This window comes from Phasianus colchicus, chromosome 2, assembly GCF_987193195.1.
Source record: "Phasianus colchicus chromosome 2, bPhaCol1.hap1.1, whole genome shotgun sequence".
NCBI classification, from domain to species: Eukaryota; Metazoa; Chordata; class Aves; order Galliformes; family Phasianidae; genus Phasianus; species Phasianus colchicus.
The window spans coordinates 22,805,809-22,833,438 of NC_143437.1; the positions used below are offsets into that span (position 1 = coordinate 22,805,809).

The 27,630-nt window shown below is 43.9% G+C and overlaps 1 protein-coding gene across 1 annotated transcript in view; it reads right to left on the reverse strand.

The window, feature by feature from the left end:
• TRERF1 (transcriptional regulating factor 1) overlaps positions 1–23,030 on the reverse strand; it is a 104,253-nt gene extending 81,223 nt beyond the window's left edge. Inside the window, 1 exon segment of the mRNA XM_031595155.2 lies at positions 22,903–23,030. The gene's annotated coding sequence lies outside the window, so the exon portion shown is untranslated.
• Positions 23,031–27,630: the final 4,600 nt, after the last annotated feature.

Here is a 27,630-nt window from a genome sequence, read left to right on the forward strand (position 1 = left end):
AAAATTTTGAGCAGACTTACAAAATATAGCACATAATATTCTCCTGCAATGTCCATTTTTACGGTCTGCTGCAAGCTGTAACGCCAGGTCATACTGAGAACACACAGACTGTGTGCTAACTTACACAGTTCAAAGGGAGAGACAAGAAAGAAGGAAAATGACTTTTTAAAGTTCATTTTTAAAGTAGTATATATGCAATTTTAGTGCAGCTGTGCTGCATATACACAGCATCAGTAAGATACATCTGGCAATAGAGTAGAACTACAACTTTTAAGGAGACCTATGTTTTTGGTCCAGAGGACCAATGTGGACTGCAAGCCTTTAACTTGAAATCAGTGACCACATGTGGAAAGAAAGGCTCACTAGGCTGTGATCCCTGATGATGACTTCATCCTGCACTGCTTCCTTGAAAAGCATCAACTGAGACATCTTGCCCAAAGCAGTTCCTGTGGAGCACAACTCAACCAAAGAGGAGACAAGGGTGCCAAAAATAACAATAAAAGTTTCTCCCTCAAATAATGAGGTATCCCTTATAATTCAGCCCCATAAAACCAGATTCGTCAAGTTCTAAATTGGGTTATAGCAATATTTCATTGCAGTATAAATCTTCTTTACACCCTAGTAAAGATGCCTAATAATTTAATATGCTGTAATTTTTTTTTTTTTTTTTTTTTTTAAATCTGGATCTCATCAAAAACTGCCTGAAATAGGCACCTCCTTTATAGTCCATTTTTCATATATATCTAGCTTCTAAAATGTAACTAGTTCACATTCTTCACATGGAAAAATGTTTGCAGTGTGTTTGTGTTGAGAAAGGTTGTAATTATCTCTCATGTGTTTCTTAGGTATGTCAGTGCACATCCTACACAGGTTCCAGGATTATCCCACGATAGTCCGAGTATCGGGTTGTTATTTCTGAAGGCAGTAGAACCACTTGAAAAGAATTCATCAACAAGTTAAAATTTCAGAAGGAAGAGAAAAAAATTCCAGATCTTTTAGAGCGTTTACTTTTAAATAGTTTCACAGCTCTCTTGACTGAAACACATTACCACAAAGGATTCTAAATTAAAACTGTTTCATATATTGTTGTTTCAGTGGCTGACATGCAAATAAAAGCAAATAAAATATACTTAAATGGGCAGAGAGGAAAAAAAACCTCACCAGTACTTCTTGTTATTAAAACTTGTAACTCCATTCCTGCCTAGCTAATCAGGTCTTCAATACAAACAGAAACCATCTCAGTGCAGTTACTGTAACACATCTGCACAACCGGCAGCACCGTGAGAAGCTCAGAACATGACCACATCAGCACTGCTGAACACAGGCGTTTTTCTTCAGCAAGTGGGTACGGTGAGAACTGCTATGAAAAGTTAAGACAAAGTCTGCACAGAAGTGATGTCATTTCTTTCTGCATCCGAGAAGCAGGCACAGTTTGTGCCTCTGCTTCCTGCTGTCTCTTTACTTGCCTTTAAGGCAGCACAGCGCAACCAGCGTCACAGCGCTTTGGTGCCGGGATCATCAGGAGAACTTGGGACAAATGTTTTAAATCTCCGCAAGCTTCTTTAACGGTGATAACGGTGAACCTGCACCAGCCTTTATTAACACAGAAGGAGGACTGCTCTTTTATTTACTGTATTTCCAGGAGCACGTACGTAATTTTGTTCTTTACCCTGAGGAGACAAGGATCATCGATGGCGTGTTGAGAAGCTCATTTGTGGCCCGATCCCACAAAATCTCGCCACAGCACCCCAGAAAGCATCTATATCAAGTGTGCGGCAACTGAGACACATCTGACCAGTCACTTCTCACAAGGCCGCGCGCCCTGGAGCAGAGCCTCAAGTTGAGATACTGAGCGGCATAGCCTTGCCACAGCCCGCTGCCCTCCTTTAAAGCTGCCATTGCTTTCTAGGGCAGCTTTAAAGGAGGAGGAAGTCGTTTTATTTGTGTGTATTAAAAAAGGAAAAATGTTTTGTTTTGTTTTTAAACTTGACATATTTTATGCTGCGGTGGGGCTTTCACAATAATATTAATCTAGTTGTTGAACTCACTTTTCCAACAAATTAAATATGAAACGATTCCTAAAGAGTGAAGCCATTTTGAAGCTGTTCATTGCAAAACACTGCAAATATATAAGAATAAATGAAGAAAGCCAGATTCCTGCCATCCTAGAGGCTTGCTGACCCTCATTCACCCAGCCTTCTGGGAGAGTGGTTTGGTTTTCTGCAGTCAGTGTTAGGATTAAGGCTGGTACTAAGGAGCACCTTAGCTCACTATTCCCCCTTGCATTCCTAGGAAACAATCTGTCTGAAAGATCTGTATTTTTCTCTTATCAAGAGAAACAAGAACACCATTATTTCAGATTAATGCCCATCCACTTTAACCACAGCTTTTTAAGAATGAGGGTGGTGTTTCTGGCCAACGAGGAAGTGAGGCTCTACTGATAGCTGCTGGGCTGATGCCGACCTGCAGGAACTCTATCAAGTACACTGAAATCCTTCTGCATTTACAGCTCCATTAACAAATTCAAAAATCCATGAAAAAAAAAAAAAAAAGGTATTCAGTTATCAAAACAGTATTTGCCTTAAGAACATACTTTTAGTAGGTTTCTACTGTCTTTATAATTGCTCAGATGAAGGTGAGACCGTTCTTGATTTTCGTCATTCTAAATGCACTTCCCCAGGCAACTCAGTCAATTCTAGGAACCTATTACAATTAACTTCACTTTTGTTATTCTACTCGGTGCTTTGTATTTCACAACATCTGCAGCCATATATAAACCAAGTACGCGTTAGTATTCATTTGGTTTTAAACAAGTAGTATACAACAAAGTAAATGTAAATACCTGGTCCTACATTACCAAATCGCTAATACCTCAACCAAATACATCTGTTCTGCCAGTATTCCTCTTTAAAGCAGGCACACATACACAAACACAAAACCCAAAACTTTCTCTAATAGCAATTACTTGCTGAGAAAAAATGATATTTTTCTTTCCTGGAGCATTTTTATAGCTAGAAAAACAGCACGTAAAGAATTAGCTAAAATCATGTGCTTACACATTGATTAGTCAAAACATCTCTTAGAGAAAGTTTAACCAACAGGTATGTCTAACATGCACAGTCACTTAAGTAGTGCTGTCCTCAAAATATTACTGACAAGCTTCTGCATAAACAACAAAGGATGAGTGTTTATTACACAGGTGGATCATCTCACCAATGAAACTCAGAGCTTTATAGATTTATAACTAGCAGTACACATTTTTAACTATTACAGGCTTGGTTACTCTTCATACCTGGCTGAGTTGGCATCCCAATACACTTAATCTTGATTTTGAAATCAAGACCCACCAATTAAATTATTAAAACCCTGAACATTCACTACTGCCCTTCCGTTCCTCAAATCACACACACGAAAAAATAGAATAGTCTCCTGCATCTCTTCCCAGAAGTATGCTTTCTAGGTTTTCACTAATAGAACAGACTGGAGACTATACCAGCTGATCTGTGCAAGCTTTGATGACTCTGTTTTCAAAATAAAAGACAGGAAATTAGTCATGGTAGAGTAGCATCGCCAGGGGATAGTTTGAGTGGCCATCAGCAAGATGCACATGGTAGGATGTGTGACAGAGAAAGATTGGTATCTACCACTTCCCCTTCACAGATTAAAAAAGAAAAAGAAAAAAAAAAGAAAACTAGGGAGTCCTTTCTTCCCTGCTCAGACTACCCGAGGGTGGAGAGGGGAGTGTTGGCCTTGATGCACTACCTGCAGAAGCAGCAAAAACAGAGATTTGGTGGGGAAATTCCCCAAAACCAAACGCACATAGAGTTGCATCAGGCTGGTAAGATAGCGACTTCATTACATGTCTCAGAGAGCATTGTAAAGTAAAGATCACAGACCTGGAAGGCATAAGACTTGCAGAAGGACAGTTCTTTCCAGCCAAGTGATACCTGTTTAGTTGAGGTCAACAGAATGTCTGTGTCAAAAGAAAAGAAAAGAAAAAAAAACAGAACACCCTAAAAACACATAGCCTCCCTATAGTAATCCCAAGAGTAGAACATCACTATACCTCATATCTGTTACAGGAACAGATTTGTAACAAGGTCTGTTACAGGGTGTAAGGCTCAGTAGGAGCAGGGCTGTGCCCCAGCTCGAGGATGCACTGGAACACAGGTGAAGCCACAGAGCCCTGGCCAGCGAGGCTCATCCAGTGGGCAGCCAACAAGGAGCAGCACTGCTCACAAGGAAATTTTAGAAGGTAAAGCAATCAGCAGCTCCCCCTTAGACAAACCTGAACAGCTTATTTTGGCTACCAGCCAGAGCTAAATCTGAGCTGTGCAGCTCCAATCCAACAGATTTCAGCAATTACAAGAAGTACGTGCTGGCTGCTCACAGTGCCAGCTCTGCGCACCTTGCAAGTCTGTTTTCCTCAAGGATAGCACCAGAAACAGCCAACACTCAACCAAAACGTGTTTTTTTCTGCTACTTGCAAAAGGCCAACATCAAAGGCAAGGAGACAAGCATCCTGTTTTCCTCCACAGCCCATTCTGCTTGTCCTAGCACCATGGCAAGTCTAGCCAACTCTCCAAAACATGCATACATGGGATAGCACAGAGGTTGCTAAGATTCTCTAACCAGCAAGCTCCATACCCTTCATGCCATGTCCTGCCAGAGATGCAGGGAGGTAGAGGAGTCACCATCCCTGGAGGTGGTCAAAAAACATTTAGATGTTGTACTGAGGGAAATGGTTTAGTGGGAAATCTTGATGATAGGTGAACAGTTGGATTAGATGTTCTTAGAGGTCTTTTCCAACCTTGGTGATTTTACAATTCTACGCTATGAGGGCAAGTACAGAAGGACAGGACACAGCCCAGTCGGTTGAAAGAAGAGGAAGTGAGTGAAGAAGCAGTTGTTACCAAGAAAGAGACACGCTCCTAAAGTACTGCTACACCAGCAGCACGCCACTGAGACACGGCATCCAGCAGACCTACTCTAGCAGAAGTAGTTTGTAAAAAATCTGCTTTTTCCACACTTCCATATCCCTCACACAGAATGGAGGGAGATCAAAAAGAGCATCTATGAAACCAAGAGAAAATCACACAGCAAAGAGGAGAAGAGTACATCCACCATGGCTGACTTGATGACTTTAAAGGCCTTTGCCAACTTAACGGATTCTACGAAATGGGAAACTATAACAAAATAGGAACCCATAGACTGAAGGAGCTTGGCTAGAGGAACAGTAAGGAAATAGCTTCCATGGCAGCCTTAGGTGCTGCAAAATGGCTGTAGGACAAGAACAGACCTTTATTTTCATTCAAGGACACCAACTTTTCAAAATTACCTTAGACAGTCACCATACCATTGCAACATCCCTCGCTAACAAACACCTTTTAAGGCTCCCAAGCACAACACTTTATCCTTCCTTATTTTTTTCCCTTTGTAGACCATACAACAGCCTCCTAGCTTCTCTTACTGTCCTGTAGATTTCTGCATAGTCCTGAACACACCAGCACCAAGGCATGACAAAGCCAGTCTGCTCCCTCTCCAGGCACAGAGAAGCTGAGAGGAGGAGGGACTGAGCAGAAGAGCTTCCACCAACCTCAGCTGGCAGCAATCACAATTTGGCCAAATCCAATTAACCCACCTGCAACCCTGCTTTCTGGCAGACTGGTGACTCCAGACTGGAAGGGCTTTGCAGGTAACTCTATTTTCTTTACTGATGCTGTTTTCCTTTATCTTCATTAACATTACTTGCTTATTTTATGAAAAGCATGGAAGCTAATGATCAGTTATACTGAGAACTGTATAACACAACTAAAGCTTTTCCTTTCTAGATAGGGAAGCACCTTCTGAAACAAATTTTAGTTGCTTTCACTTTGAAAAATGGAGAAAGAAGTTTATTTATTTATTTTTGTTAAGTTTTAACGTTCTCATAAAGTCTCCCCTTTCCAAACGCAAGTAGGAATTCTTCAGATTTCTAACATTATGGGAATTATATAGGCTACTTTATTTGAAACTTCAAATAGTATTTAATAGTAAACATGATATTAGTAGTCTTGGTTTTTTTAAGCCTACTGGGTTTGTTATTTTACTTGAACTTCGTACAATCAGGAGAGAGGAAAATACACACAAGCAAAGACAGTAAGAAATAAGGTAGAGTAAGCCTGTGATTTAGCACGAGAAGTAAAAACTGATAGATGAATAACACAGGAATGATGGATTAGGTTATCTGGTTGTATGTAGGTATACAACTATGTGACAGAGCCCATATTTATACCACACGCAAATGTTTGGTGAGTTGGAGTTTCTCTTTTGTCTCCTGTCATATTCATTTATGCAGCCTGTCCCTGCAGCCTTGACACAGTGCCATGCTGCCCGACGTCTGCTTTGTCTTATGGGGATGAGAAGCCTGCCTTTGGATCAGGTACGTGCAGTTCTTCTACCTTGCAATGTATGTTTCCTTAAGGATCAGAAAATAAAACCCACAACATGCAGATTCTTCCTTGCCCAACTGAATTTTTTTTTTTTTTTTTTTTTTTTTTTTTAATGGACATTTTCTGAACTAAGTAAATGGTATTTCCCTTGGAAATAAATCTCCTCATTCCAGGAAAAAAAATATGACAACATAAAACCATTCAATGCTATTTGCATTTAAAACTCAACAACTTCAAGACCAATCTTCTTTAGCTATTAAAGCAAGTCAGGAAGATACTGCAAGGAGGTTAAACTTACACTTCAAACCCACTGCTTCTGCTATTTGAGAGTTTTAATACAGGTACTATCCTATAAACCTTTCAGCATCATATTTATGAGCAGAGGGATGCATTTATTTCTTTCCATGGAAAAGATGGAGTAGATGACCAACACATCACTAGTGAAAACTGCTATGCAATAAAATAACCCACAGTCACCTGAATTTATAAATTCTTCTAAGAAAGTAACGTGTGCCAAGCCAAGCAATTCTGATGAATTACATTGGATGCCTATAGATTTCATAGAAAAAATTTGCAAAGAGCTGCATCTGCACAAAGACATACGTGCATTCATGCTTCTGAAAGAAAATAAATTCTCACGTCCAGGTATTTTCACTTGAGCATAAACCTGTAAGATTATTAACTATAATAAAGCCCTAAAATGGATGCTAAAACCGTGTTTGAGGGCAGCATCAGACATTCCAAAAACATATATAAGCTGAGTATATAAAGGCAAGTTTCAACTAGAAAGCTTTAATGTGATTTGTGGTACTTTAAAAGCACACTTATAACAATTTTAATAGTTTAAAATATTGGAGCTTAGTCCCAAAGAGAAACAGCTAGCACTAAACTGCCATTTTAATGGAATTTTTGCGCCCTCTCTCCACGCTCTACTTTATAAATAAACCTCTAGACTTTATATTGATTTTTTTTTAACATGATAGATCGAGTCTCTCTGGCAGAGAGGGCTGAGGACCAGCCCATGAAAAATTACAGATTCACAATTTCTGAAAGGGATAACAATAACAAAACCCCCACAGGAAAACCACCACACTATAATGCATATATGTGCATGCTTATTGCTCTTCAGATCTGCAGCGTATACGTACACATACATATCAAGTCCTATTTACTAAGTTTACTGTCAGAAACAATTAAAAGCATATGATACACAGTTACATCACGCGCTGTGCACCCTTTTCAGTTACAAAGCACAAACTTGTTTCAGTGTGTGACCTAAGTAACGCTTGAAGTGGCATGGGTCACGCCACCAGGGAGGAAGATATTCTGTAGTAGTAGTTCAAGTGCAGGAGATGAAAAGCTAAAATCCTTCAAGAAAGTCTTGATGGTAAATAGAGGAACAGCAAGCCTATGTTAGCGCATTCAGCAGGTGTTGCTGCCTCCAGGGTACCGCGCCAGACAGCTCATCAGGATACTGTCCTGCTGACCCAAATTCTGCAACTAGCTCTTCCTCTGTGAGCGTCACCAAGCGTGTTTGCGGTCATGCTGTGAGATCACAGCTCCTCCTGCATCCAAGGTAAGAAACATACTGCAGCAGCAGATTGAAAAATTACCACTTGTGCATGGTCGGGAGTGGAATGGACTCATAACCCACTGGTAGTTTTCTGACACAGAGAGTGACATTGTGGCTCACGTGATCCATTATTCAGTTACTACCATTTTTCTAAGGATAAGCAAAACAGCTGATGCCATGAGTTGGATAAGAAAGAACTTGGAAGGCAACAAGGACAACAAAAAGGAAGCACAACAGAAAGCTGTCAGCAAAACCCAACCTTAATAATCACAGAATCACTAAGGTTGGAAAAGACCTATAAGATCATCCAGTCCAACCATCCACCTATCACCAATGGTTCTCACTAAACCATATCCCTCAACACAACATCCAAACGTTCCTTGAACACCTCCAGGGAAGGGGATTCCGCCACCTCCCTGGGCAGCCCATTCCAGTGCCTGACCACCCTTTCAGAGAAGTAGTATTTCCTAATATCCAGCCTGAATCTTCCCTGGCACAGCTTGAAACCATTCCCTCTAGTCCTATCACCGGTTATACGGGAGAAGAGGCCAACCCCCAGCTCGCTACAACCTCCCTTCAGGTAGTTATAGAGAGCAATAAGGTCTCCCCTGAGCCTCCTCTTCTCCAGACTGAACAATCCCAGCTCCCTCAGCCGCTCCTCATAAGGCCTGTGCTCCAGACCCCTCACCAGCTTTGTTGCCCTTCTTTGAACACGCTCCAGGGCCTCAATGTCTTTCTTGCAGTGAGGGGCCCAGAACTGGACACAGTACTCAAGGTGCAGCCTCACCAGAGCTGAGTACAGGGGAACAATTACTTCCCCACTCCTGCTGGTCACACTACTTCTGATACAAGCCAGGATGCCATTGGCCTTCTTGGCCACCCAGGCACACTGCTGGCTCATGTTTAGCCGAGTGTCAACCAACACCCCCAGGTCCATTTCCTCTACACAGTCTTCTAGCCAATCAGCCACAAGCCTGTAGTGTTGCTTGGGGTTGCTGTGGCCAAAGTGAAGGACCCGGCACTTGGTCTTATTAAACCTCATCCCATTGGCTTCAGCCCAGCTATCCAGCCTGTCCAGGATGTTCCAACAATCTTGGTGTCATCTGCAAACTTACTGAGGGTGCACTCAATGCCCTCATCCAGGTCATCAATAAAGATATTGAAAAGGACAGGCCCCAGCACCGACCCCTGGGGAACACCACTCGTGACCGGTCGCCAGCTGGATTTAGCTCCATTGACCACCAGTCCCTGGGCCCAGCGCTCCAGCCAGTTCCTTACCCAGCCAAGAGTGTACCTGTCCAAGCCACGGACTGCCAGCTTCAAAGTACAATCACAGCTGTTGTGCAGTAGTTCATCTTTATTCCACTTGGGTTGTCTCTCCTTAGTGCAATTTATTTCTTTAAACGTGGATCTATTCACTGTACATACCATGTAACTAGATTAAAAAGATTCCTTGCACACATGACAATACAACTTAGTTGGATTTTTTTTGCAGGATCTTGTAAACCCTTGTGTGCTTTATTTTAGAAACAAGGACAGCAACAAAAAATGAAAAACACAGCATCTGCCATTTCCATATGCACTCTATATTTTAGTAGTTCTTTACCAGAAATAAAAACAACAACAACAAAACAAGACCACCACAAAAAGAATGCTAGGGGCATTATGTCTTCTCTGACAGCTTGAAATATGATAACTCTGAATTGCTGGGCTCCTATAACACCTGGCAGTAAGTTCCCCAACAGAAACGCAAAAGGAATGGCAGTTCAGAGAGCTTTTCACTGGCAGAGATGGTATGAAAGAAGTACGTGGGATACTGGGGGATTCTCGTCATGAAATGGCCCCAAATGATTTTCAGTGAACACGGTTGCAGTGTTACAAGTCCTGAGTGTCTACAAGTCTTTCCCTGTCTTCTCAATAGTTGCTCTTCATCAGGGAAGAAGAATAAAGGAAAAGAAAAGGCTATGGTGGTAGTAACCAATGGTGATTGAATATACGTGTACAAACAATACAGCAGCAACCAGTGGTACTACAAACAGCTCAGGATGCTCAGTACTATGTACAGGGAAAGGTGGGGTCAGAAAATGGGAAACAAACAACCTATAGATCTCTGTACCACCAAGCAGCAGTGCAGTGCACACCCAGCATAGTTCCTGTGGGCTATGCAGACATCAGAGGGATGGTGCTTCTTCCCAGATTCAACCAAGCCAGATACACAGACTCTAAACCAGGATTAATGACTTCTCCTCAGAAGTCACATCTCTGAACATCTCTGACACTGAACAGTGAAGCCAAAGAACCATCACTGCTAACAGCCATGCTGCTGCCTTGTGAGGACACGCACAAACTTCAGAGGCCAGAATTTTCAACTCAACCTCTTTGCTAGCACTGAAGTCATGCAATTCTTTTTCCCCATTAAAAGTCTAATTTTAAAATACCACCCTGCTTCAGCTCACAGACACCTGCTACTGACAATTATCAGACAACATATGTAAGAGAAAAGAACAGCATATGGCCATACAGCTAACTATGTTGATGAAGAGCTCCTCTCAAGCACTAGAAGGGACACATGATTTCACTAGGTTTTCCTGAGAGGCCACTAGCACAATGTGTGTGAGCACATGCTGCTCCAACACACGCACAGCAATGCCAACACACAACCCACATTTCTTCCTAGCACCACGTCTGGGCACAGCCCTTTGAATGCATGCATACTCCTGCTCTCTGTAAGAATCCCCTGCACTGTCTCCTCCAGTCCCTCACAGAGGACTATTACCGAAGAGCTGAGCTAGGAAAGCATCAAAAAATACAAGGTGTGTGAATGGGAGTCTGTAACTATTGCATGCTGAGAGTCTGATCCAAAAGTGTTGATGCAAGGTGTTGCTGAACATGGCCTGAAGGCCTCCTCACTCTCCTCCCATAACCAAAGAAACACAGGAAGAGAACACAAATCTCCATGTCCACTGCAGCAATAGATGGTTTTCTTATGACATTTTCTTTTTTTTTTTTTTTAAACAGTAATTGGAATCAGTCCTTTCCTCAATCTTAGACCTCTCCAAATAGTAAAGATAAATAATATTATGCTCCATATAGAATGTTGTGCCTGGAAATTTAGAAGCACAAGAGTTTGGATGATTGTTATCACTTAGCTTTGTCTCTGTGTGTATTTGGTACCACCATCACCATCATCATCATACAGTGTCTGCTTCATGTGATCACCTGAATTTAACAACACATTTCTCTCCTTTCTCTTCTAAATGTGTTTATTTTTCCTCTGGAAAGTGACTTACTTAAAAATCACCTTACGATTAACAAATGCAGCAATCAACTTTGCAAAATGCCAGCTTGGATTTGATTCCTGTTTCCCACATTCCAGCCCCTCAAACTACCGCAGGAAGACCCCGTCCCCTCTGTTTCACACCACAATTGTTGCCTGGACCAGCAGGGCTGTGCTGGCTCTGCTGCATGTATCATTGACAAAAAGCTTTCCTAAGCCAAGCTCAGCTTTGCACATGAGACACGCAGGTAACACCTAATCGCTGCAGTCCCAAAACCTCACCCACCTTGCAGGCAGCTTCTTCCTGCAGAGCCTGCCTGCTCTCCTGGAGTGAGCATCTCCAAGAAGCCAGCTTGCTGTCCCTCACATACTTAATGCATGACAGCGATCCCAAAAACCGTACACTGCTAGAGGGTCACCACACCAGTCAGGCACACAGAAATGAAGTAAACTGTACTCCCATTGATTTCAAAAAGCTTTAGACCAGATCTTTATTTCTCATATTTCATTGTACAAAGATGCAGTTATGGCTCTTGAATTGAGATGAAGTTAACAGCGTGCCACAGGCTGCAGGGAAAGACTTGCAGCATCGAGCTAGTACTCAGTTAACAATTCAAGGGAGGAGAAAAAAGCCTGAATGCTGTAGCATGGCTGACATAAGCTGTGATGTCATTTCCCTACAAAGACCGGCAAAATAAAAAATAAGATCTTTTTTCAGATCCAAGCTACAGAGATATGTAAATCATCTGTCCTCCATTTCAAATAAACGGTGCGAGATAACCCACAGTTTAATAACTCTTCCAGCCTTCATTCCTGCTCTTCAGAGGGCTTCCAAACCACTGCAGAATCAGATCCTCTGGAGAGCAGGAGCCAAGCCACTTGCACAGGCACGCAGCTTCACTGCAGTCCCACCCAGCAGTGCCAGCGCCGTCTGGTTCTCACTCCTCAACACGATGTTTGATTGTTGGTTTTTTTTTTTTTCTTTTGGGAGGAAGTAATTTTAAACAAACTATCAAAAAAAAATCTTACTGTAACAACTATAAAGCAATTTTGGTACAATCACAGCTGAAATTAACATTTCTCTAAGGACAGATTAAACAAGCCAACCAAAACTGGTTGGGATCCGAGAGAAAGAGCATCTAAGAACTACAAAAAAATACGCAGATAAATTAAGAAAAAATAAATTTCCAAACAGACTAGAAACCACCCACAGAGCTACTGCACCTGAGTAATCCAGAAAAGACTGCACAAGAATTTCACCTTTTTTAATGTATTTTTATTTTTATTTTACCTACCTTTTTAAAACAGTAAAATCACTTTCTCCACCTTCCCCCCAAAAAGGTAACTCTTTGAATACAAACTTTGCCTTAAGTGTTTTGCATACCTATTATGCCAGTAAATAATTTCAGAACTTGAGAACATTCATGAGAAAATTCAACCTGGAGGGTAATTTTCCTGAAGTTTCTACTTGGCAAATGAAAACAGTGTTGTTTTTTTTTTTTTTTTACAGATGAATATCCTTTCCTGTAATTGTTTTTCTGTTACCATCATGTAAATTGGTATTTCACACAAATGTGGCTTGAAAACTACCTAATGAAAAGAAAAAAGAAAAAAAGAAAAAAAAAAGAAAAGAAAAAAAATCAAACCAACCTGCACAGGACAGGGCAGAACAGTACTAATAACATGTAGGCACAGGCTTCTAAATTTACAAGAAAAAAAAAAAAAAGCGTTGTTGCATAATTTATTTGCTTTCCTACTACTTACTTTCACAGATTAAGAAAGATAGCAACACTAGGAGATAAGTAAAAGATTTCTTTTGCCCTTAGCTCAGTAATTTACAAGACTTCAGGTTTTGTCTTTTCTTCTTGTTGTTGTTCGATGGGAAAATACTGTAGAAATAACATTTACCTGAATTCTTAGCCTACAAAGCTCGCTTACAGCAGCTTGATACAGCTGCTCATCCACCAAGCGCCATAAAGAAAGACTTACAGTAAATGGTGACTAATCTCTACAGCACATACTGTATGTGTATCACTGAGTCAGCTTGAAAGTTTGTTCATTCACTCGAATGCCGCTTCTTCCATCCCCTTTGCTCTGATCTGCAGACAGAGCTGACATCTGGCTCCACTTCATTCAAGGAGACTTTCTTATTGCCTTAATAGGCAATAGGTACAGGTACAAAACGTCCTGATATAGAACAAGACTGACCTAAATAAAAGGTACGTGCCCATACAACTGCAGAAAAGCCAACCAGCCAAACAAAAAAGATGCCATGTTTGCCATGAGCACAAAATCCTGAGCCCCGTAAGGAAAGAGGTACCAAAAGAAATCCCCAGTTTCCACTTTCGGCTAACAGTTTGGCAGCCTAGTTGTGCAAAGCACGTGAGAAAGAACAAGTTTAAGTGATCCTGTCTGCTGGTAGCAAAAGCAGCAGCCAAACAACACAGGCACATACTACAGACAGCTAGAATGACCACGTATGACTTTGCATTTGATGGAAGCTAAAATAAGATGTCCTGTTCATTTGTTCTCTTTTTTCATTTCTGGCAATTTACATAATTAGTGGTACGGATTTTCCAGAAATAACCTGAAAGTAAAAGTTCCACCTAAAAAAACTGTGCTAAGTACAATGTGGGGCTTAAATTTAAGGATTTTTTTCACATCGTTGAAGCACATCATCTGCTTTGTAATTACAACTTTTCAACTAGAAAAATGTACTTATTATAGCATAATATGACTACAGGTAAGAGCTGCCTTAATACACTGACCCAATCTCGCACCTTTGTTCAAACAAAGTCACACAAGTTGGTCAACTGACTATGGTATGAATAGACATTGCTACAGATGACTAAAAATTGGAAACTGTGGCCCAATACAAAGCGTACTTAATCCAACAGAAGCTTCTCCGTCACCCAGCTTTACACAGCAATCTACATGACACCTCCACAAAGTCAGCACTGCAGCCTTACAAGTTTTGGACAAGCGCCTACTGGCTGAGAGCTGGTCTTTAAAACCAGATGAGCCTATGTTATTTTAATGAACCTCTACTTTAACTAACGATCAGTTAGTTAGCCTAGGGATCGTATGCTAACAGACTTGAAGCAAGAAAGTATCGTTCCCTTCATAAATTATTGTAATTCTGCGGTACTAGGCTATCATTTATAACTGCACACTCAATATTCAGATTAAAATTTCTTCTGAAAGTTGGAAATCTTGGAAATAACAGTCTGCTAGCACTTTATTTTATCACCCCTGCTCGTATCTGGCAGAATCACACTGTGCAGGCAGCCACAGTTAGCTTACCATACATGCCTTTCATTAACAAAACAGCACTTAACCCAGTGTCTTTTTTCTGTGCACCTCCCTTCTCAGGTGTATTATTTCTTTAAATCTAAAGCCATTTTTAACTTCAAAGACTAATTTTTACTATGAGCAAAATGAAGGGTAAAATTCATCCTCTGCAATGCATTTTTGGTTTTTCGAGCGTACAAATGGAGATGCCTTTTTTCATTTTACCTGCAAGGCATATTCTCTTATTCATGCTTTTTCATTATAATAGCAGTAACTTTAGAAAAGTATTAAAGTTCATTATAATCCAACTCTTTCAAAACTTCACAGTCCTGAGAAAAAAAAAATCACTTTTCTTCAGGTAAATTTTTCTTCTCATTTTCTGCTTTTATCAAACACACACGTAGGCAGTAACAATACATTTTTATCTTGATCCATGCAGCTCAGATACCAGTTTACTCAGCTGACAGAATAAAACAAGGCTAAATGATGAAAAAAATCAGAGGATTTCTGTCTATCACTTCCACTGAGAAGTCTCTTCTAGTCTTGAAAACACACAGCATCAATGAAAAAAAGAAGAGAGAGAATCTACCTGCCTACACCTCGGCAAACATTCTAGCTTAGAAGAATTACTGCCATCTTAAATGAAGATATGTCCCTCCTGTACTCATAACATTTTGTTTCAAAACAGTTATAAATACAAATTTCACTTTTTCATACTTAAATTGTCTGCTAATTCAGCAACCTCCCTCACTCCTCTCTGTAACTGATGCTTCGCCATGCACGCTTACAGAAGCAGGTGTGGTTTATGTTTTACAGGGCATTCCTGCAGAGGAAGACTGCAAGGTCTTCACTACCTGCATCCAGAGGCACCTACTAAAGCAGGCAGCTGGCTTCAACAACCCATGCTATCTTGGTGTGACTAGGATGGTGAGGGTTCTTCTGGACAGAGGAAAGAATACTGCTGCTGCTGCTCAAATGCATACAAAAATACTGCATCCTGCCCTGCTTGGAATTCTCCTGCTGAGTTGTGTTGCCGAAGAAAGAACTTCAAACAGCTTAACTCAGTCCTTTTATATCAAGCATCCTTGTTGAGCATCTCACCACTAAAGCATGTCAATCTCTGAGATGGTTTTCTGCCCTATTTTCGCCAGGAACTCATTAGAATATCACTGCAAGTACTGGTTTATTATCATTGCTGTGATGCTGAATTCACGTTTTTACACTGATCAATAAAAACTAAGTCAACACACCACACACCCAGCCCACACATGAAGAAAACTCATTTAACAAGAAGATCAAAGTTTTATACCTTCTATTGCTGTAAAGTCACAACCAGCCTGTTGGTTTTGCCAGTTATCTTTGAAGAATGATTGGAAACGAACAAAAATGTAATTCTGGAAGCACATACTGAAATTGGAGATATAAAACAGAGATAGGAGGACACATGCAAATAACCACGTGGGAGACCCTTGCTTGAATTCAAATTGCACGGCAGGCCAACAAGACGGCTGAAGTATCAACGCTCCTGAAAAGCCTCCATGTAGGTGAACATTAAATATTTATTTCGTTCCATCAAAATTCACAGGGTTAGTAGCTGGAGTGCTCCCACCCACTCCTTTCAATACATCATGGGCATGAACAGCAACCAAACCACCACACTCAAAGCTGAGCTACGCGTAACTTAAACTTGTGGTTCAGGGGACTACAATCTCTTGCGTTCAGCAGACACGGCTTTGGTAACTGTCACAGAGTTTATGTGAAGTCCCACAGCAACCCAGGAGCTATTGCAAGTAGCTACTTTCAGCCTCCAGAGAGAGCACAAACTGCAGTACTCTTGCTGCTGATATAAGCACACATCCAACCCAAAGACAACCACCCAGATCCTATGCTGAGGATAAGACAAAATGAGAGGCAGCCAAGGGGAAGCAACAGGGAAGATATTAAAAGAACTCTGTCTACATGTCAGGGCTTTGGTGGACTGAACTTTTGGGAAAAGAAAGCTCAGCTTAGCTACCTAAGATCTACTAAGTACTAATCATTGTGGCAGATGTGAATCACGTGAACAATGGCTAGCATCCCCATTTTATTTAATATCCCACTGCTGTTGTAAACACTTCAAATCTTAACTTGGAAAGAGCTAATAACTAGGAAATTTGCATGTGAATAAAATGGTACTATTTACTATCAATCTGATTTTCCGGTACAAACGGGTTCTTCTACCAGTATGCCCTCTCTGTTCCCAGAAGTCCATAGGGCAGGAGCAGAGACACAACACTCAGGGCACAAGCCCAGCAATTGAAAGGGTCTCCTGCCAAACAACCCCATTTACCTGTTCCTCCATCATGCATTACTACGCTATCCAAAAGAATATTCAATCTCTAGTTTCTGATCAAATTGAGTAGTAATAGTATCTTATCTTATCCCTTCAAACATTCACAAATCTATAATGCAGTATTTCCAAATCCGCAGGACTTTGAAATTGTATTCAAAATTAAAGTACATGGAAGTAAAAAAAAAAAAAAAGTATTACAGCATATGAATAATACAATTCCTTCTTACAGATTAATTACATTCAATTCTGCACGCATAGCATAGGACTATTTCAACTCATGCAAAGCTACAAGAGCATTCATTTCACCAGAATTCCCTTAAGAACATTATATTGCAAGAGTGCCCATCTGCATTTGTGCCACAGGACAGCATGTTTACCCCATTGACTGCTTCGAAACTATGTGCCAGGACTGTACTGGGTGTTCTGTTAAGAAAATGAAAGAAGTTACTATTTAGGTCAAGTGTAAGATTAAGGGGGGAGGGGGGGGGGAAGGGGGGGAAGGCTTGTTAATATAGCTGTAATTGGCATAGCCCTCCAAATGTAAATAGTGATCCTTCCAAGGAAAGGCATTTCTAGTTTAGATTTGGCACGTGAAACATAACGATACTGGGAAAAATACTGTTCTGCTAATACAACTGGAGATCAGACAAGATTCTTACCCACCCAAAACGGCTGCAAAACCCCTTGATCCTCTAATACACTATTTTATAAGCAGTTTTTGGTTTAAACGAGAGAACGCATTCAAGGACATTTCTAAACTCATTAGTATCAGAGTTTTTCTTTTAAATAAAAAGTTACATACAGACTTTGCTCCTATCCTCCCCACACCCCCTAAACACCCATACACTAAAATATAGATAAATAAAGGAAATGAAACTTCCCCATCAATGAAAATAGTGTATGTGGGGGAGAGTGGAGAAAAAACACAAAAATGAGTCTGTAGAGCATCTCTGTGTGGTCAACTAAGAATCAACTTTTCAGATAGAGAACTTTGGCCATTACCAAATTTTAAATGTAACAATCACTTACTTCACAGGTTTGGGTAAGATTTATTTGTCACACATTGGTGCAGAAGGAGTTATTTGGGATTTAAAGTTCGCTCAAAGAGCAAGTACTTGGTGCAGGCTCTGTATCTCAAATGGACTCTGTTATCCTTGAAGAGACCTTGTGACAAGGTGAACAAAAAATCTCCTACCTCTGAAAGCAGAGCAGCAAACAATTCCACATTTAACCTATATGTGTTCCGCTGGAGCAATCCTTCCCCAACCCATGTTTTTGCAGTCTTAACACCTTTCTAAGGTTAGCTGGAGCTTTTAGTACCCGAGTCAAAGCTTTCCCTCATTACTGGATGAAGATTTTTGACAAACAACAAAATAACAATAAAATACATATAAAAAAAGAGCATCTACAACAATCCTGCTTTGCTATAAATGCAACTAAGAGTAAATGTGAAGAAAAAAAAATAAAAAGGCAAAACAAAACCTTGCAGCGCAGCACTTCAAGGACATATCACAATGCAGTCTCTATCAAAATTCTTACAATGAGCACTTGACGAGAGGAGGGAGGGGAAAGGCAGCAACCATTTTCTTGCTGGACTAAAAAGACTTGAGAAATTTTGTGATAAGGCCCAGGATGGCTGCTTTGCAAAGGTCTCAACGGTGGAGTAGGGAAACTTGGCGTTTGGGGCTGTGTACGTGGAAAATAAAGTGACCAGCAGATGGAAACCTGAAGATGAGAGATTTGGATGAAATTCTAACAAATTTTGAACTGTAAACTGGAGAAAGACAAGCCTCCTTCCCCTCAACACCCACATCCCCTCCCCCCAAAAAAAGAAAAAAAAAAAATCTGCTACCTTTTGAGTTTACATCATATCAGCACCTTGGGTCTTTCCAGAGCAAATCATCAGTCACTATGAAAACTTAGGTGGGCTGTTTGTGTGAGACACGTTACCCTTTGTTACAGAGTTAAGCTGAAACCACAAGACTCATTTCACTCAGAACCTCAAAATATACCCAACCCTACAGAACTCACCCAAAATGTTGCAAGACCCCCACTGTAATGTGAAGCCTAATCTCTAAAAAACACCCCATTGCAGGGTAATGTAGCATCCTTTAAAAACTTGCTGTGAGTCTTCCAAATCACCACCTTCTTGAGGAGAAAGTAACACAGACCGGGTGCTTGCCTTCTTGATTTCAGAGGCAGCAGGCTGTATCACAGAATCAGAGAATCACAGGATGGTTTGCGTTGGAGGTAACTTTAAAGCCCACCCATTCCCAACCCCAGCAGTGGGCAGGGCTGTCCCTCCCTGAGCTCAGGCTGCCCAAGGCCCCATCCAACCTGGCCTTGAGTGCCTGCGGGGATAGGGCACCCACAGTTTCTCTGGGCAGATTGTAGCCTGAATGCATTTTCCAGCTTTTCACACCCATCGATGCTGCCCTTTTCTCCGCAGAACTCTCTGAAAGGGAGACTAGAGGAGAGCAGGGAAACAGCACAGGATTTGAGTTGTTTCTTCTGATTGATACCAAGTGCCCATGTTGTAAGGGTGGGTTGTTCCCCAGAACTGGGCCTGCACTGGTGGGGCCTGGTGATCCCAGAGCAGTGGTGCTCCGAGCCCTCTGCTTCCTGCAGGCCTACGCCACATGGACACTGCTGGGGACCCTACAGCAACACAGTCAAGCAAAGGAGAGAAAATGGATGCCTGCCCTAAACAACCAGCACGAAGCAAGGCTGATGGGCATTCTTCTGGCTGGACTCTACCGAGAGAAATGAGCACGGAGAGGGTGCAAGGTCTGTGCTCAGCACCTTGAAACCCTAAGGAGAAAGCCTGCCCCAAACTCTGCAAGATGACATCACGCACGAACACGCGCTGCTCACAAGTGGGAGCCATGCACCTCTGCAACCTGTCTGGTTGCAAGCAAAGGGTTAAAAATAAATAAATAACTAAAACAGATGAAACTTAGGCCACTGCTCTTTGAGCTGTGCTCAGAAACACTCTTTGAAGGAAGAGTGCTTTTCTTAAAATATATTTGAATGTGCTATTTTTGTCTTTATCTTAGAAGGCCTGATTTCCCCTTACAGCCCTGCAATTGATGACAATAATAGGTTTCTCGGAGCCAGTCAAGTCAGAGAGGTTTTATACCTTCATATGTGGCAACCCATACAGAATTTGCTGCCTCCATTTTTTTAGTGCCAAATGCAGCTCCCCATCCCACGACACTGACAGGCACAGCAATCCAGCTGCTCACCGTCACTGCTGGTGCTGTTCAACTTGCATGAGTATATGAGCCTGGAAGCCAAGACCCAGCAGAACTGATGCCTGCGCTTGCAGATGTGGCTATCTCCATCACAGAGGTGTGAGAGAGGCAAAAGGATCACTCTGATTTTAAAGGCAGAAAAATATGCCATTCTGATCACAGTTCTTCATTGGAAGCTATACAGTATCAAAAAAGGCCTAAAAGAGGGGAAACAAATTGTTGCCCCATCCCCAATTACTTTGCATCTATCAAACACTGGGTTTTTTTTGTTTGTTTTTTTGTTTTTTGAAGTATTTCTAAGGAAGCTGAAATGAAACTGGCTTATCTCGCAAGTTGCTATGACACATCATAAAGAGACACAGCCTTCCAGCACCAGAATCTCACAATGACACTACAGATCCCAGGGCCGCTCTCCCTCAGCTCACCGCTGTCCTTAAAGAACTGGGAAAGGGGAGGAAGGCCCTCCCAAGCAACTTTCCTAGAGACGTACATTCCCTGCTAGGTTGGAATAAACGAAAAATTACAATAATAGTTTAAAACATTCACAGCAGAATATTATCTCACTGCCTTACAAAATCTGTAGTACATTACATGACTGTTTTTTATACACTTTTCTCACACTTGTAAACCATCCCAGTTTACAAAAGCAAACTTCCCTATATCCCTGGAAATGGCCCAAAGAAGCACGCGTAATGGAATTCTGAGCTTAAAATCTAGGAAGCCCCTCTTCTTACCCAGCCCTGTTGAGTGCTTCCCAAAAGCAAAGTAACCTGAAAGGACTTGTTCTATGGTCCTAGACCCAAATCAGAGGCACGTGATCGATGGAGGTCAGCAACACGAAGTAAGTATCATACGGAGATTTTATTCAGCCTCTAAACGTAACGTGAGTCAGTGTTAGATAGGGAGGTTACTCATGCTATGGTTACTCACAGTACCCTACCTGGCCCCACTGTGCCCAGGGCAGGGCATGCATCAATGGCAGGGCTGCCGAGTGCCACCCTTAACACTATACCTGCAGGCTGAGCCCACACTCTGTGCCCAGGCTGGCATCCACGGTGAAGCCCACGTGATCATTCAAGTTGAATTACTCGTATTTGAGCTATCTAGACATGCTGGTTTGACTGACGCCCTTGTAATGCTGCTCAGCCCCTTGCTGGAGTCTCCCAACTTCAGAAACTTGATCTACTTATCAGCTGCAGCAGAAAGGATCATAAAAGCATTTATGTGCAACAAAAGCTTAGAGTGCAGCATGTAGGAGCCTCTTCTTCTTCCAAAGTACGTGAGATCATTAGCTATTGAAGAAAAATGCACAATATGTTTTCTTCATATGAAAAAATTGCTTATCTAAATTCTAACTTAACAGTCCATTTGGCATGACCTTCCTTTATGAATTACAAAGCCACAGGTTAACTTCCACAATATGTATGCATACGTGGAACACTGATGAAGCAGCACTTGGGATGTTAAAATTCCAACCTCAGCTAAGGCTCAGAAAAGCAGATAACAATGAATCACAGAATATCCTGAGTTGGAAGGATTCACAAGGATCACCAAGTGCAACTCCTGGCTTCACACAGCAACACCCAAAAATCAGACCCTATGTTTGAGAACATACCAGGAACATCATGCCACATCCCCACAGCAGGTGGCAAAGTGAAATGGGCATTTCTAGGGAAACACTGTCTTATGAGGAATATAGTGGTGACAGCACACCCTCCAGTCAAGGAAGGAGGCAGTCCCAGCAAACTGCCCGCAGGCCAGCCGGGATGCAGGGCAGGAGGAGCAGCAGGGCAAGGCCCAAGCTGGCCTGGAGGGCTCTCTGCAGCACATACAGCAGAATTACATCTGTCAGAGATATAAAACTTCACCCTTGTGATTACCTGCTTAACACGCAATTAAGTGCTTTGCAGCCTTTTCCAAAAGTAGTTCAGCTATGGGTCACTGTATCCATTTCAATGCTATTAGATTAGTCCGTTAAAACCTATGAACATCACTGGTGTTGGTCACGGTCGGCATGGCTGTGCCGGAACACGACAAGAGGTCGGATGCTACTGGGTGAGATCGTCGGCATCACCAAGTTTCACACCTTGGCTATTCCAGCCTGGGCGGCAGGCACGAAACCGATCTGAGAAGCCGGCAGAGGATGAGTAGGCATTATCCACTTACTGACTGGTGAACTGCCAGTTCATTTCACTTGCAAATCATCCCTCCGGTACTTAAGCATCTGGCTGGCAGCTTTTGGTCATTACCCCGTACTGTGACAGCACACAAAACCCAGCCGTCCCGCACTCCAGCAGTTTCCCATTCTAGGGGGAGAGCAGAAGTCATTCTCCACTCCTGCGAGGCACCTCCGCACCGCGACCCGTCGGACGCCGCCACCTCGCGCGGGGACACGCGCGGGTCCCCTCGGCGGCGCGGGGACACGCACACCCCTCCCGGCCCCGCACGTTGACAACTTCCTCGCGGCCGCCCCGCGCCTCCCTCCCTCCTTCCCTTCCTCCCGCCGCTCCGCGCGGCTCTACCGCCGGCCCCGCCCGGAGCAGCCCGCCGCAGCGGGCAGGTAGGGGCCGGGCAGCCCCCGCCGCGGCCCCGCGGGGAGGAGGAGGATGAGCCTGCGGGCAGGGCCTCGGCGCTGCGGACCGAAAGTGAGCTGCAAACTTTTTTTTTTTTTTTTTTTTTTTTTTTAATTTTGCAAGCGAAGCCCCAGCTCATGCAAAAATGAAACTTGCGAAGCGCTGCCCTACCTGGCACCAAGTCTGCAACAAGTGCACGGGGGCCGGCACGAGGGGCTCTGATTTTTCTCTCTTTTGGGCGCCGCGCGAGCGACCGCACAATTAATTGATCACCGCGCTGCCGGGGCCGGGTCCTACTTTACTTACAGCGCAGCCCGTAAACAAATATCGCTCCGCCAGGAAACGCAACTCCCCCGGCCCGCACGGCCCGGCTCCGCCGCCAGCACCCGCCCCGGCCCCCGCCCGCCCGGCACATGGCGGGTCCGCGCCCCGCGGGGAGGCTGCGGAGCGGTCGCTTACCTCCGGCACGGCCTCCCGCGGCGGCTCCGGCCGCGCCGCCCTTCCCTCGCCCGTGATGCACGAAATCCCGCTGTCAGCAAATCGCTGTCAAATTATTTTCTCGCAAAAGAGCGAGGAGAGGAGGAAAAAAAAAAAAAAAAAAGCAGAAGCAGAAGGGGGAGGAGGCAGCTGGAGGCGACGGGATCCCTCCGCCGCGATGGGTCTGGCTCTGGGTAGCGAAGCAGGAAGTAAGGTGTCGGCGGCGCCGCGGCCGCGGCCGCCCGGCCCCGCGGCGGGGCGAGGGCGAGGGGCGCCCGCCGCCCCCGGGGCCCGCTCCGCCCGCTCCGCCGCGCCGCGGCCCCCCCCCGGCGGCCCCTCCTCTCGGCGCAGGTGCCGGGGCGACCGGCGGAGAGCTGTCAGCGGCTGCCGGCGGGGCTCGGGCCGGCCGCGGGCTCCCGGCGCCGCATGCCGCAGGGCGGAGGGGCCGGGGCCGGCTCCCGCCCGGCCGGCGGCACCGCCGTCCCTCCCCCGCGGCGCTGAGGGAGGGGGAGCCCGGCGGCGGCTGAAGGATGGGGTCCCGCCGCCCGGGCTGTGAGGGAGCGGCCGGCCGAGTCACCCCCCGCCCCGCCGCCCGGGGAAGCCGAGACCGAGCGGGAGGGGGGGGCGCGGCGGCGGCGGCGCCGGGAGAGGAAAGTTGTGCCGGGTTCTGTCAGCGGGGCTGGTCGGCTCCGGGCGGGCCGAGGGTTAGCCGGGAAGTTCACGCTGTCTCACAGCGAGCCCCGTGGAAAGTTGCCGCTCTGGCCGCTGCTTTTTGCCACTGCTAATCTTAAGCTGTCCCTTTCTTTCCCCGTCAATTCTGCAGAAGGGTTCTGGTGGCGTTCCTTCCCGGCCCTGCCTCCCCTGAGCTGAGAATATACGTTACATTGCACCAAAACGTTCCCTTGCGGGGAAGGATTTCGCATCTCGAGGACGGAGACGCGATGCGCGCGGCTCCTGCGGCGCTCCGTGAGAGCTCAGGGAGTTACTGTGAGAAACCATGGCTGGGGAGAGAGAAACCGAAACGGGCTGGTGAGGGCCTAGTTCTGCCTTCGGAAGACAAGGAAGAAGAAAAAAGACAAAACTCTCCCTGGTTATGGCTGCAACAGAAGTAGGGCTGTGGTGTGTTAACGTCTCTGTTTCAGCCTTACTCTGTAATGGTTACCAGCAGCCTCATTTCGTTTTTATGGTCATCCTGGTTTCCTGGTTGCATGACACTTCCATTCAGCCACCGTTCTTAATAATTTAACCTTTTATGAGATTGTTTTGATTTACAGTGCAGATTAGAGCAGACTGAAAAAGCATGATATCACCCACTGGCTGTTAGCTCCTCTGCACCCCTGCAAAGGTCTCTGCTGTTTAAGATGTCAGGAGAGAGGTCTCATTTTCCTTCCCCAGCCAGCCATTTTCTAATTTTAGTTTTATTTAAGTGAAAAATCGCATTCAGATACTGTAACTTTGCTGTGCTGAGCTGTGCAGAATCTATGCTGAGTTTTGGATTCAATGGATGGCTTGTTTGCTCGTTGGAGTCCCAAGTCACATAAACTATGTTGAAAATAGAATTAAAACCACAGCTCGACATGTGCCATGCCTCTGTTTGTTTTTTGTGTCTAGTCTGAAGCCCAGAATAGCCCATATTGCTTGCGATTTCCAAAATGACTTCTGAAAATAAGCTGTGTGATATAACAGTCTGTATAGCTTTCTCGCAGCATCTCATCTTGTTCAGCTGATCAATGTGAACAGATCCGCACAGAGTTGGTGAGGTGGTGCTTCATTTAACTGAAGCTTGCAGGCTTGAGTTGCAATTCTCAAAGCAAAATCAAACGTATAGTATAATTTAAATTTGAACAAAGGATCATTATCAAGCCGCCGCCTGACATGCTGCAAGCTCGACCTGCGTTGCTCTGCCATAACAAGTACATACATAGAATTTCTGAATGAAGGCAAGCAGGTTATTAGCATTGGACAATGGTTCAAGAAAAATGTGGGGGCTGGCTCAAGCTATACCACATTCTTTGTACTTATCCTGCAATTTCTGAATTGGTCTTCATCAAAAGCACAAAGCCCTAATTGATGTTCTCAGTTTTCCTGATCTTTCTTCTAATTCTTGAGGATTTGAAGACCAAATTTCCCGGTTTCGAATAACAAATCATATTCCTATTTCCAGTATTAAACCTCAGAAGAACTCTACAAACTTGTCATGATTTTGCTTAAGAAAATTTTGGCCGTGGTAACTGGCAAGTATGTGAGTGTTGGCCAAGCACCCATTGCCAGCCTGCAGCCAGCCTGCCTCCTGTCTGAGAGGAGGATCTGCTCACTCTTCCCCGCCTGATCCTAGTGACACCCTAAGAGTCAGTTGGTCCCTCTTCTGGGCTGGTTTCCTACTGGCTGTGTGGTCAGCAGGGTCTGGAACTGTGGGATGTGCAGACGGAGCTGGCTGGGAAGACTGGGGCAGCTGCTTGCTGCAGTGAGCTGTCAGGACAACTCGACTGTCTCCCGAAACCTCCCACCACTTACAAACAACAGAGAATCAACAAACGTCTTACGGTAACTGCGATCGTTCTGTCAGATTTTTGTCAGAGATTAATGAATTTTAATTTTTACTAAGCAGGGCTGTTTCAGAAATGAAAGGAGTACAGAAGTCGGGAAGCAACAGAGGTCTCTGATCATCCTTCTGGTTAATTCCTCTCTGATACAGGATTGCTGTGTCATTATGTTCCCAAATGCCTTCAGTTTTATTAGTAGGCTTTGCCTTGAATCTGTGGGCTTTCCAAGAAAGGCTGCACTAAAGAAAACGGAGTGTGGTTGTGGTAGAAGCAACCAACCCTTGTTCAGCGGCTGGAGCAGTGAAAATACATCCCTTAGGGATCCTTAGTGAATCACATCTACATGAGTGTTGCTGCTCAGAGGCATAGCAGCTGAAGTATGGCTGTCCACCCAGATCCTCAGTTTTGGATGACTGCTTCCAAGCTGAATTTTGAATTGCAGGCATTATCTTAAAAAATGAACAAATGAATTAGATCTCAATTACCAAGTTGGTTGGACAAAACTAATGGTTTTGTTTTGGCCTGGATTTTTGGGCCATTTTGCATACTGATACAGAATTCAACATTAAAAGCAGGTTTGTCTCAAAATCTGACATCCCATAATGTGGGCCATGGTGTTTGTAACTAAGATTAGAACTTGCTGAATTAATCCCCACCTCCCTCTCCTTCCCCTCCCCTCCCCCTCCCCCCCCCAAAAAAAAAAAAAAAAAAAAGCCAAGCTGGAGATTTCAAGAAAAGATTGCTTCCTACCAACAGTTGTTTTGGTGTAATTACCGGTTGTCTCATGGCTAAATGTTTGAACCTGAGCATTCATTTTGACTCGTCATTTTCCAGCATGACTTTGCTGTTTTTTTCTCTTCAAAATCCAGTTGGAATTGTCTGAATGGATTTAATCAGTCATTTACCTCTGTCTTTTTCCTGTTACAAATGAGAAACACCAGGGCCCCACAGAATTGACACTAACGGGGTAAGAATACTTTAAAACACTGAATATATATTTTCTGTGATCACATTCACTGTGCATCCAAAGGGAATTAGGTATAGAATCCCATATACTTGAATACAGGAAAAACAAATGATGGTTGGCAATGGTTTTTCTCAGAGATCAGCAAGTGTAATGCTTGCAGCCCCTGTTCTGCCTCTGTCTTCCTTGCTGAAGTGGGTGCTGAAGTGCAATCTTCCTCGCTGCTGCTTTGCCCTGTGGGAAGCCAAGGGCATTGAGAGCTTTCAGAGAACAGCTTTGGCTCTTTGTTACCACTTCTTATGGCTCTCACTGCAAGTTGGGGAAAAATGATCTTTTAAAACTCACAGAAGCCCTTTCTGGTAGGTGGGCCATCTGGAACCACACTACATCACCACAAACGAGGCCCTGCTGTCCTCTGCATAAGTTAGTTCCCAGTGCGTGGCTTTGCCACTCTCTGGCACCACTGTCACTACTCCTTGCTAACCCTGGTTTGCCACATCAACACCCAATGCTGGCAAGAGGCCCGTGCGATTTTCTCTGAATTGCCTCGCTGAATCAGCCGAACAAGCAGCAAGCGCCCAAAAGTGTGACTGGCAGCAGCAAATTGCCTTTAATTGGTGTGGAACCACAACTGCCACCTTATCCAGCAGATAAGATGCTCCGTAACAAGGTCAGTCAAAGCAGAGAGCCAGCATCTTGGTAGGGAAAAGTTTTATTTTTAAAAAAAGCAGGAATGAAAAGCAACACCTGCACACACACCTGTGACTACAGCCCCCTTTGCATGCACCACAGTTGGGTCTGTAAGTCCACCTACACCTGTTTCTCTTGCTTTGCACCTCACAGGATTTTTAGCATGGCTCAGCGTGGTTTGCGTATGAGTACATCACTCCACTGCTGGTTCTGGATGGCAGAGGC